Below are 13,522 nucleotides of genomic sequence, written 5' to 3'. Positions count from 1 at the left end.
TGGTCCTTCATCACTGGCCAAAGCAGAGGAAGAGAATGAATCAAGGTCATATGGGAATTTTTTACTCAGAGATCACTGGCAGTTACCCAACAAAATAATTTAATGCTAAGGAATACACTTCACTAAGCCGCCAATGGATCTCCTAATTTTACTCTTTATTTCCTTCATAAAACTCCTCTCAGTCTATGATTACCATGTTACCACCTTAATTTATATTTTCTTGTTGATTATGTCTACTCCGTTAAAAAGTAATCATCACCGTGTGTGCAGAGATCTTGTCAGTCCATTAGAACCTAGAGATAATTGTCCATCCCCTTATTTCTAGCACCCCTTCATCCCTAAGACTTCGAATATGGAAAATAAAAATTTCCCTCACTGACCACTTTCAGTTTTATTTTAATTCTACTACATGCAGTGTTTTTTTACTTGTTAGCAGAAAACTTTACTTCCTACTCACACAAGAAACCTTAGACCCTCTGTGCCCTAACTGGCTGCAATGAACAGAAATACTCTCACACTAGTGGGAAGTTGAGAGGAAGGGAATTTTGTTGTAGGGAAATAAAGAGGTCTCATGGGATCTGGAAAAACTGCAGAGCCAGTTGTGAAAGCTCAGGAAACAGAGAAAAACATGCAGCCTCAGAGATTCTCTCTCATGGTGTGTCTCTCATGGTGTGGTTGCTTTTCTCTTTGCTCCACTGTCTTATCATAGCTTTAATCCGTACATAACGGCCAAGGCCACATCTCACCCTACTCTCCCTTCCATCTCATAGTTTTTGAATTTCGGCACCTGCTGATAATCAACAATGGTACCTCGGTGCACAGTCACAGAACTGCAGAGAAAGGAATTGGATTGGCTCAATCTAGCTTTTTTTTTAGAGGTGTACCATGTTACTGACATGCCCCTCTGGAGCCACACCCCTCCATCAGAGGTCCATCCTTGGTCTATCATCATTGGCCAAGACAAGCAGGGAAGAGAATAGATCAGGATCATATGGGAAGCAGGAGCTGCAGAAGGGCAGAGCTTCAGAGAAAGGGGCAGTGGGAAGGCAGTGCACAAAACAGGTCATGTCACTGTCAAGCTCCTATTAGCCATGGTGCTATTTATAAGTATCTTAGAACATATTACACGTAGCTCAGATAATGTGGTTCACTCCTGTCTTCCACCAATATATAAAAACACAATGATTAAGAAAAATGAATATACGTTTCACGATAGGTTATGTAGTATATGTGCTAGTATATTGTACTTTTCACCCTTCTAGCATGAGTACTTGATAATAGTGAGTATGTGGCTTGTCTTGATGATGATGGTAATAACTAATCATATGATGCTTATTATATGTCAAACAGTTTTATAAGCTCCTTATATCTACAAGGTAACTTAACTCTCACAAAACCCCCATAAGGTAGGCATGATTATTAATCCAATTTTGAGATGAAGAAACTTAATCACAGAGAGATGGGCTACCATGGAGCTAGTAAATGGTGTGGCCAGACCTGAATATCGCTCATTTTAAATACTAAATTAAAAAAATAGTAACTGATAACATAAAGTGCTATTTGATTCTAAATTCCCCTTTGATATAAGAAGCTTCACTTAATGCCATGTGTTGATGACAGCTATTAATAAGTGCCAACTTTGTGCCTTGCCAAAGAATAGGTTAGGGCTTCCCTGGTGGCGCAGTGGTTGAGAGTCCGCCTGCCGATGCAGGGGACGCGGGTTTGTGCCCCGGTCTGGGAAGATCCCACGTGCCGCGGAGCGGCTGGGCCCGTGAGCCATGGCCGCTGAGCCCGCGCGTCCAGAGCCAGTGCTCCGCAACGGGAGAGGCCACAACAGTGAGAGGCCCGCATACCGCAAAAAAAAAAAAAAGAATAGGTTATACGCAGCTTTATTTTTTGCCTTGCATTTGCCAGTTATTTAGAACCCAAGGGGGTCCCACTACTAAAATACAGACACTCCAAAAGAATTCTCTTCTCCCAGCTCTAAGAGAGTCATGATTGAGAGGGAAAAGATGCCAGCCCTCAACCACTGGCTCTCAATGTCTAAGGGAGGAGAACACTGACCAGTCTCACCCCAGGAGATTTCCCTAGTTTGCCCTCCTCACTTCCATTTTTAGAGATTTTTAATTTCACCCTCTTGATAAACAATAACAGATTTCTGGGGGAAAAATAGCATAACAACTTTATTTTTTTCCCCAGAAAGCCACTTTCACAGCAGATGGAACTCAGCTTGCTATCGCCCAAATCTTAAGCAAACCTGAAATGCGAAGATTCCCTTACACTGAGGGCCAAGCACCACCCCATTTTGTGTCTCTTTAACGGACACTTTGAACCAGTGTACACTTCCTTAATCTGGCCCCATTATCAGCCTAATAATACCTCCCGATATTCATAAATGCCTAGCAAGACTTTCAGCTATTTTGTACGAAGGAGAAATATCCAGCTAAATTGAGAAGATTACCACATCACCACATACATCAGTGACAGGCTCTGTGCTATTACAGTTGATTTTTGTTGACAGTTGGCTGTAGGCAGTTGTGTTTCAAATGCCTTTTTTCACTGGGAAATTAAACAAAATCCCATGCAAAATGCAGCCCTCCAGTTCAAAAACTGTAAATCCCAAATTAGCATTTCATACTTTAAAAGGTAGCACTGCACAATTTTCCATTGAAAGGTCTCTACAGTTGACACAAATGGGTGCTTCAGACGTGACACTAATGCTACTGGTGTCTTTTAAGAAAGCCACCTTTTCAGATATTATTCTTCCTCTCTCAGTAATCTGCATATACTACAGTTCTCGCCTATGGAAGAACAAAAAAGAGGAGAGAGGACAAAAATATGACTTACTGCTTTAAGTAAATTATGTTCCCAGAAATTTCCAAACAATAGGGTAAATGAAAAAAGAGATGGGTTAATTAAACCTCCTTGAAAAGAATAAAGGAAACCCTGGCATCCAAAGGTTAAATATCACTTCTTCCACTAAATATTAGCAAGAAAAAGGTACTTCTATAAGCTGGAAAGATACCTGTATCTAGGACAGTCCTGACATAGGAGCTTCTCAACTTTGCTTTGAAACAGATTAGAGCCCAATTTAACGAAATTTTAATATGGGGGGAGGAGAGTCATAAGACTGACATTGAATAGGGCCATTTGATTCTTAAGACTGGAAATCTATTTTCCTTCCTACCAGGAGACTCTTAGCGTGAAAGTGTTTTAAACAGTGCCATTCCTTCATCCAGAACAATTGCTATTTAACTGGGGGAAAAAAAATAAAGACAATAGTTGTCAGTAGGCTATCCAGGACACAAATATATTTAGAGAAAGAAATGTAATGTTTATTTCTGGACTGTAGCACAAGCATAAAATACCAGTGAGGCAGTTTCATGCCAACCCTTTTGCAAACATTTCACCAACAGCACTTGACTCTTGGCCATAAAAAGTCAAATGTCCAGTGGTTAGAGCTATCATGAAAAGGTCAAACGGAGATGAGAAATCTTGGCCCTGTACCTTGACCACCTTCAAAATTTAAATACAACAAAGTTCTGCACCCCTAAAAATAAGTGTTTATATCCTGTAAGTTTACACAGTCCAAGGACAACCACCACCTTATTTCTGAATGGTGAACATGTAAAAAATAAATATTATAGCCCATTTAGCTTAGTGATGGCTAAAAGCATGGGACCGAGTTCATATGAGGAATGGAAAACTTACTTCATCAAAGTGGCTGGAAACCTTGAACTTCCTCCTAGATGCTTCTGCATTAAATGGCCCAAATGTAAATTCCATTCCAATTTTGTTGTTCTTGGCTAACCATGTTCTAAAGGTAACTACCAGCCTATGACTTCAGATAAACCTTGCTTCCACAAAATTTAGTGCTTATCAGATCTGAAGTGATTTACTGGAATAGATGCCTCAGCTCTGCCTTTTCCGTCCTCCCAACCATATAGTTTATCTCTTCATGAAAGAACTCAACCTCAAAAAGGTGGGCTCAAGAAGAAAGTCATGCAAACTAATCTACGGTGATGGAAAGCGGATCCACGGTTGCCTAGGGCTGGAATGGAGTGGGAAATGACTGCAGAGACGCAGGAGGGATCTTCTGGAGGTGGTCGAAATGCCCTGCACCTTGATTATGGTGGTGACTACAAGGATATTACATGGGTACAGTTTACTGTACATACAGTATACTTCAATCCAGTTGACTCAACAACAAAAGAAGCAATTAAGACATAGGTGTCACACTCCCGTGAGACAGAATTTCATACAGAAGCATAGTGGGACACCTAAGAAGGAACCCAGCTCCACATTAATTTCATAACAAGGAAAATCTAAACACTATTTAGTTTGTATTCTTAATCGGAGAGTAAGCAAGGCCTAAATTACATTCTTGCCCAGGTGAGGACAAGAAGTGTCCTGATAAAGTAGGGGTAAGTAACATCATCATTACATGAGAAACTAACTCTGGATTAATTACTCATCTGGGGTCAGTTAAAAAGAGAAAAGAAAGAAAGAAAGAAAGAAAGAAAGGAAGGAAGGAAGGAAGGAAGGGAGGAAGGGAGGGAGGGAGGGAGGGGGGGGAGAGAGAGAGAGAGAGAGAGAGAGAGGGAGGGAGGGAGGGAGGGAGGGAGGGAGGGAGGGAGAGAGAGAGAGAGAGAGAGAGAGGGAGGGAGGGAGGGAGGGAGGGAGGAAGGAAGGAAGGAAGGAAGGAAGGAAGGAAGGAAGGAAGGAAGGAAGGAAGGAAGGAAGGAAGGAAGGAAGGAAGGAAGAAAGAAAGAAAGAAAGAAAGGAAGGAAGAGAAAGAAAGTCTCCAATTCTCTGGGGAGTTATTGAGCGCTGTACCTCTTGTCTTAGTTTAAGATTTCCCAAAGTTCCTGGAACCATCACCTTAATGCTTCTTTACATATTTCTCAAAGACACAAATATCTGTTCACAATTCTGAAAATTATTGTTTGCAGGACAGAGGCTGTGTTCGTGAACATAAGTTCAGCTTCCCAAAGACAATAAAGGCAGTTCAGTGGTGGATATTTCTTCTCCACTGCCAGTCAATTATGGCTCATTAAACAGAAGATGAGACACAGTCAGAGAAATATAGGAGGGCTGCTTTAAGAGGTTGGTATCACAAGAAAATTCTAAATTACAAAACAAATACAAATCTAAATTAAAAATAATTGTTCCCCTTCAAGAGGATTTTGTACTCTATAAAACTGGTATAGACCAAAACTATGCTTTAAATACAAATCTCCTTCAGTCCATTTAAAATGTTATTTAATTTTAAATCATTTAGTGAAAACTTCAAGAATATCTTGAGTATAAAGCAATTTGATTATGAACAGGTGTTAATGTATCCCCCCAAGAACACACAGCATACTTTCTTTTTAAAAAAAATCAGCAGATATCACGTAATTGCTCTAATTTTGGCCTCTGTGACATTCCTAATGGCAGGCAACGGGAAATGCAGATTGCCCTATTTTGGATGGGAAGTTGAATGCTGAGAGCTTAAGTGATTTTCCTGGAGTTACTCACCAAATTAGTAGAGATGGCCCAATAACTGACTTCCAAATACAGTACTGTTTCACTAGACAAATGCTCCTTCCTTCTGTAGTTATATTTGAAAAATACCATTTCCACGTTGTCTTTTATTCTTTTCAAAGAGCTTCTCATACATTATACATTCATTAATTTATTCACTCATTAAAGAAACATTCATGGGGCTTCCCTGGTGGCGCAGCGGTTGAGAATCTGCCTGCTAATGCCGGGGACAGGGGTTCGAGCCCTGGTCTGGGAGGATCCCACATGCCGCAGAGCAACTAGGCCCGTGAGCCACAACTACTGATCCTGCGCGTCTGGAGCCTGTGCTCCGCAACAAGAGAGGCCCGTGCACCACGATGAAGAGTGGCCCCCGCTTGCCACAACTAGAGAAAGCCCTCGCAGAAACGAAGACCCAACACAGCAAAAATAAATTAATTAATTAATAAACTCCTACCCTCAACATCTTCAAAAAAAAAAAAGAAACATTCATTAAAAATCTACTAAATGCCAGTCCCCAAATGAGCAACACATGACCCTACCTTCAAGAGTCTTAGATTGTAGTTGGGGTAAAAGATATATAAACACTTATAACCAAATAGTAGAGTCCAATGATATAGGTAGGTGTACGTGTTAAGATAACACTGAGGAGACTTATTAGTTAAGCCAGCCTCTTGTTGCCAAGAGAAATTAAAGAATTCTTGAAAGAGATAACATCTGAGCTGAGTTATGAAGACCTTGTTAAAGTTAGCCAGGAGAAAGAAGTGGTAGAGAGGTATGTGTGCGAAGGAGGGTTGGGGGTAATGGCAATAGAATAAAGGAGGATAAAACGAAGTCCCAACATTTTAAAGGAACTTAGGAAATAGAGCATTTGCATTTGAATGATAAACAAGTAAAGACTCAGGGGTCTGAAGCAACACACACAAGCTCTGTTAGTTGACAGCAATTAGTTGATTCTGGCTTCTACTTAGCTCTTTTTCCAATATGCCTCACTGCCAATTCAGGTGAAAACAGTAATTAAATGTTTGCTTTTTTGTAAAAACATGGTTTGTTATTGGTCTTGTTTCACCTTCAAAAAAATATAAAATACTATATCAGAATAATAATTTTTGAAAACATTAATTTGTAGTTGAGACCATCACCATCCATATCATTTGTTTCCAAATGGTCCCTACGTATTATTTCAAAATAAACCAGGGAGTAGATCCTGTCTCTGTAGTGCAAATTGGGGGTGTTAGGGTTGGGAGAAAAAAGGCTAAGAGAAGAAAATTAACTTGACAAAATCACATGGTAAGTGGCAGAGTGCACACTTGAATCCAAGTTTTCTGAATTCCCAGTTCAAGGTCTTTCCACTATACTCCAAGTTATCTCTGTGAAGCACGCAAAGGAGGATTTTTAGTATTTTTTGCCTTAATATGTCACTGTTCATTTTTTATTATTAATGTAATACACGCCCATTATTCCTCACCTTAAAAATCAGAAGTATTATTACTGTGGGTGGGGGAGGGAGTTACATGGTGGTAAAGAGGTCAAATACTTAGAACCTTCAAACAGAAGCCACCAATGTCCATGTTACCATAAAGCTACACACCTATAATGTCACAGTTAAAACATGCAAAAAGATTAAATCTACTTCTGATGTTAGAAAATAACAGCTTTTATCCACTTGTTCCAAACACCCCCTTCTAAGACACAGGGTGAAAAATCTTTGCCTTACTTTGGTACCATAAGTTCAGAGGAAGAAATAATTTGCCATGTGATTTTTCAATCACCCAGCTAAATTCAAGTTCCCTTTGACACTGATGCTATTCCCAATTCAACACTGCTAAATTTTAACTACCCTCCCTTTCAATTAGCTGGGTTTCCGTTTGCTTACTTTGTCCGTGGTTATAGCCTTCCCTCATGGACCTAAGATCACTGTTTTCCTTCCTCTTTATGCTCTGTGAGCATCAAGTATCATGGGGCATGCGTGTAACTGTCAGTGTGAAAAAGCCAGCTGGAGGTATCACAATCATGTCAATATACCAGCCAGCAAGAAAACCTCCAAGGCGATTGTTTCTATTTAGATATAATATTACATGGATTGAAAACTGCTGCTCCTACAAACTTCTGAGTGATAGTACCATGTTTTCATACTTTTATACAATCAACTAATAAAAATGTGTGTGTATATATATGCATAAATATTATATATTTACATATATAAATATATATAATTGTACCAAAGAAAATAAAATTCATCATTCAGAACATATGCAGAATCAGAAATTATTTAATTACCTGTACTACAAAAGATGGAATCTTAGGGCTCTGAGAGACTGTGAGAGGTTAAGTAAAGCAGATCAACTCACTTTCTAAGAACTGAGGTGAAATTCATCCAACAAAGACGGCTGTTTTCTCTCAGCAGAAAATTCTCCAACCTTAGAAAGTCTCTCTTTAGGTCTACCTTGATATCATGTGTGGTGTCCCATGTTCTTCCTGGGTACCAATGTCTTGTTCAGTAATCACTTAATCTCCCTCCTATTGCTCAAAAACAGTGAAAAACAGAAAAGAGTTTCACTACCACCATGTAATATTCTTACGTATTCAGAGCTAGCGGCCGTAGATAAGCGGAACAGAAAATGTAACAAGATGGAGAAAATTTTATTTTCTATATCTCCTCTAGGGGAGAGAAATATATGTGGGAAGAAAAAATACTTTGCTAACTCCTGGGATGACGGTGAAGGAAGTGAGGCAGGCATTCTACAGTAACAATAGATAGTTGACAAGCTACCCTCCAAGAAGATTCAAATCTGGTCAACTGTAGACCTACCTGTGCTGACAGAGGATGCACATTTGGAGCAAAAACTAGATTGTTCAGGATGTTAGAAAAGGATTGAGAAATGCCACAATAATCTCCTTCTCCTGCCTTCCCCTACATAGCACAGTGCTTTTACCCTAGTTAACTGTGGAACAAAGCCACCAAGTTATTATCCTGCCAAGCAAGCCTACATGTCTTAGTCCAGCTACCTGGCTGAGTAGCCTGGAAACTTGATGACTTTGAATAAGGAACCTGAACCTTCTTTGCCTAGCTCTGAACTAAGCACTTGATATAAATCAATGATTTCTAAAATTTTTTAAGCTAAAAATTCTTGATTCAAATGAAAACTTACCGTTAAAAAATAATAATAATAGTGACAAACTCTGAATGACAGGTGAAAATGGAGGAGAGTGACAGTAAAGAGCCTCAAACATTCTGAGTGTCCCTGAGGGAATGCCATGGAACCCCTGGTGCTCTGGGGAGAAGGGTTACAAACTACCAGACTACATGATCACAAAAGCTTCTTCCAGTTGAAATTGTAGGAGTCTCTTAAACCTTTCCAAAAGAATGAAGTGGTTAATTTTAGAGTGGGAGTGACATTGGCAAAACGGCAGAGCTCTCATTTCCCCACACACAAAAAAAACGTTGAAAAACAAGAAGAAATTGTTAGAATCAACTTTATCAGAGCTCTGGAAAACAGTCAAAGGTTTACAGCAACTAAGTGGATGTCGAATAAAAAAAAAAGGCAACTTTGAGACAGTAGGAAAGCTTTATGGCATTTTTACTCATTCACGCGCCATCCCCTCCCCAGAATGGTGGTGATATCAAAGCAGCAGCAATTCAGATTCCCACCATAGGACCCTGGTCCCTGGTTCAGCAGGGAGCAGAGTAGAAATTATCCACCAAGTGTGACCTGAAGGACTAGTACAAGGTGCTCACCTCTGTTTCATCTAACTAGAAACTCAAGCCATAAAAACAGTGGGTATCGCTCAAAAACACAGCCAGCCAAACTAACAAACCTCAGTTGCCTGGGGCAAAGGATTATAGTCAAAACATACAAAAGACCACCTAAGGCCTGAGAACAAAAGCTGAGGAGAGTTTCTTTAGTAAATTAGAACATGTAAAAGCAGGCATATATGCAGGGAAATACAGAAAATCATGTGCATGTCCAGAGTATGATGAATGCTCAGAGAAGACTTGAGAATACACTAAGCTTCTACCTCAGACGGATCCCTACAGTCAGTGCAAGCCTGCCTGAGTGCTGAAGGAGTGCCCTGGCACAGAGTCAACCTGAAAATACTTGGAGAGGTGTTGTTTGTTCAGCACTGGCATTCAAAGAAATCCATGTCAAACTTCTAGCTGAACATAAGCTGAGGTATAAAGACCACAGTGGCCACACACAACAAGGAATACACAACAAGCCTTTGCAAAAACAGTTTGGGGAAGTCATCAAACAAATGAACTACAGCATTCAGCAAACAAAAAAATCATCAAACCCTAGGGAAAGGGGGTGAATCTGATTTCCAGATTGCAGGAGATGAGAGAGAGAAAGGGGCAGAAAAACATATTTGAAGAACTACTGGCTGAAAAGTTCCCAAATTTGATGAAAAACATGAATCTATAAAGCCATGAAGCTCAACAAATCCCACGTAGGATAAACTCAAAGAGACATACACTGAGACACATTAATAGGCCACAACACAATCCTCAATAAATTTTAAAACATTTAAATCATAGAAAATATATTGTCCGATCACAATGAAGTTATAGTTTTGTAAGAAAACTGGAAAATTCGCCAATATATGGAAAGCACACTCTTAAGTAATCACTGGGTCAAATAAGAAATCACAAAGGCAATTAGAAAATAATTAGAGATGAATTAATTAAAAAAAAAAACTTATGGAGCAGAAGAAGAAACATCTGGGCAGCAGCTCCAAAGGTGTTAACTGTCTTGTCTGTGCTGAAGCCATCATGGGTCAGCAAGAGAATGCTGTGCAGAACTCTCTGGTCTCTGAGCATCTGGAGCTCTCAGTTCTGTGCAAAGAGTATGCTGAGGATGACAGTGTCTAGCAGCATGAGATCAAGAACCTCCACGAAAAGTAGTCGTATATTGGCAAGATCAGGCCTGATGGGAACTGCATCTATTGAGCTTTCAGATTCTCCCACTTGGAGGCACTGCTGGATGACAGGAAGGAATTGCAGTGGTTCAAGGATATGCCTGCTAAGAGCAAAGAGGACCTGGTGTCCCAGGGCTAGGTCCACTGTTGAGGCTTTCCACAACATATCCATGAACTTGATTGAGCATGTAGAGAAGTGAACCTCAGTAGCAGACCTGTTGGCCTCCTTCAAAAACCAGAGTAACTCTGATTACCTGGTGGTCTGTCTGGGGCTGCTCACCTCAGCTACCTGCAGCTTAAGAGCAAGTTCTTCAAGCACTTCATGGAGAGTGGGAAAACTGTCAAGGAGTTCTGCCATCAGGAAGTGGAAGCCATGTGCAAGGAGAATGACCACATCCACATCATCACACTGACTCAGGCCCTCAGCATCTTCATCCAGGTGGAGTACATGTCCTGCAGTGATTATGGCACCACTGACACACACACATCTTCCTCAAGGGCTCAGAACCCAAGGTCTAACTTCTCTACTGACCTGGACACTATGATATCATCTATAAAAAAGGTTGGCTCCGGCCTGCTACTGCACTGCCTGCCCTGCCCTCTGCCAGGTGCTAGACATGTACAGAAGGCTTTTTGTGGTTTTAAAAAGGTCATATTTTACTCTTCCCACTTTCCCTGTCATAAAATCTTCCATGTTTTGTTAAAAGGGATGCTGGTGGTAAAAAACCAAAAACAAACAAAACTCATGGGATGCAGTGAAGGCAGTATTCAAAGAGAAATATATAACTATAAACATTTACATTTAAAAAATAGATCTCAAATCAATAAACTAACTCTGTACCTTAAGAAAGTAGAAAAATAAGAGCAAAGTTAAACCAAAGCTAGCAGAAGTAAGGGAGTAATAAAAATCAGAGTGGTATCAATAACAGAATAGGAAAATAATAGATAGAATCAATGAAATTGTAAGTTGGTTCTTTGAAAAGGTTAACAAAATTGACAGATCTTTAGCTGGACTAACAATAAAAAAAAGAAAGAACACAAATAACTAAAATCAGAAATGAAAGGGGATATTATAAATGATTTTTACAGAAATATAGAGGATTGTAAGAGAATACTATGAACAATTTACTCCAACAAATTATATAGCTTAGGGGCTTCTCTGGTGGCGCAGTGATTGAGAGTCCGCCTGCCGATGCAGGGGACACAAGTTCGTGCCCCGGTCCGGGAAGATCCCACATGCTGCAGAGCGGCTGGGCCCGTGAGCCATGGCCGCTGAGCCTGCACGTCCAGAGCCTGTGCTCCGCAGCGTGAGAGGCCACAACAGTGAGAGGCCCGCGTACCGCAAAAAAAAAATTATATAGCTTAGATAAAATGGACCAATTCCTAGAAACACAAATTATTTAAACTCAGGAATAAAAAATCTCAACAGACCTATAACAAGTAAAGAGATCAAGACAGTAAACAAAAACCTCCCAACGAAGAAAAGTTCAGGACCAGTTGGCTTCACTGCTGAGTTCTACCAAACATTTAAAGAATTAACAACAATTCTTCTCAAGCTCATGAAAAAAATAGAAAAGGATGGAACACTTCCTAACTCACTCTATACGGCCAGCATAACCTCAATACTAAAACCAGATAAAAGACATCAAAAGCAAAGAAAACTACAAATCAATATTGTTTATGAATATATATGTGAAAACCCTCAATGATATTATCAAACAAATCCAACAGCGTATCAAAATAACTATGTATCATGACCAAGTGGGATTTATTTCAGAAATGCAGGGTGGTTAAACATGAGAAAAATCAATCAATGTAATACACCACATTGACGAATGGGGGGGAAAAACACATGATCATCTCAATCAACCCAAAAAGGCATATGACAAAATATAATACTCTTTCATGATAAATCACTCAGAAAACTAGAAATAGAAGGAAACTTCCTCATCATGATAAAGGGCATTCATGAATACCCACAGCTAACATCACACTCAGTGGTGAAAGACTGAAGGTTTTCTGCCTAAGATCGGGAAGAAGACAAGGATGCCCACTTTCGCTATTGCTATTCAACACTGTACTGGGCAATTGGACAAGAAAAAGAAACAAAAGTCATCCAAATTAGAAAGAAAGAAGTAACACCTCTATTCACAAATGGCATGATTCTAAATGTAGAAAATTCCAAAGAACATACAAGACAGTTTCTAGATCTAATAAATGAATTTAGCTAAGTTGCAGAGTACAAGATCAACACACAAAAATTAGCTGTGCTTCTGTACACCTGCAATGAATAATTCCAAAAGGAAAGTAAGAAGCAATCCCATTTACAGTAACATCTGAAGAATAAAATATTTAGGAATACATTTAACCAAAGAGATGAAAGACTTGTAAACTGAAAGCTACTAAACATTGCTGAAAGAAAAGGAAAGACATCCTATGTTCATGAGTTAGAAAGGCAATACCGTTAAGATGGCAATTCTACTCAAAGCAAACTACAGATTCAATGCCATCCCTCTCAAAATTACAACAGCCTTTTATGCAGAAATGGAAAAGCTGATCCTTCAAGTTCATATGGAAGTGCAAAGGGCTCCAAATAGCCAAAATAATCTTGAAAAGAACAAAGTCAGAGGACTCAGGTTTTTTATTTCAAAACTTACTATAAAGCTACAGTAACCAAAGCAGTTTGGTAGTGGCTTAGGGGTAGACATAAACACCAATGGAATAGAACTGAAAGTCCAGAAATAAATGCATACATCTAAGGCTGCTTTAACTTTTGACAAGGATGCCAAATCTACTCAAAAGGGAAAAGAGCAGTCTTCAACAATAGTGTTGGTACAACTGAATTTCCACATTCAAAAGAATGAAATTGGGCCCCTATTTCACATCATATACAAAAATTAACTCAAAATGGATCAGTAATCTAAATACTAGAGCTAAAAGCATAAAAGTCATAGTGGAAAACATAGGGGTAAATCTTCATGACTTCTGATTTGGCAGTGAATTCTTAACAATCACACTAAAAGTATGAGAAACAAAAGGAAAAATAAATAAATCAGATTTAATCAAAATTAAAAACTGTGCA

At 39.4% G+C, this 13,522-nt stretch overlaps 1 pseudogene; it reads left to right on the top strand.

Annotated features, from left to right (window-relative positions):
• Positions 1–10,222: 10,222 nt before the first annotated feature.
• On the top strand, positions 10,223–11,055 carry LOC101338196 (ubiquitin thioesterase OTUB1 pseudogene; annotated as a pseudogene).
• The last annotated feature ends 2,467 nt before the right edge of the window (positions 11,056–13,522 follow it).

Source organism: Tursiops truncatus, chromosome 14, assembly GCF_011762595.2.
Source record: "Tursiops truncatus isolate mTurTru1 chromosome 14, mTurTru1.mat.Y, whole genome shotgun sequence".
NCBI classification, from domain to species: domain Eukaryota; kingdom Metazoa; phylum Chordata; class Mammalia; order Artiodactyla; family Delphinidae; genus Tursiops; species Tursiops truncatus.
The sequence above is the reverse complement of the archived record's forward strand: the minus strand, read 5'-3'. Positions and strand labels throughout refer to the sequence as shown.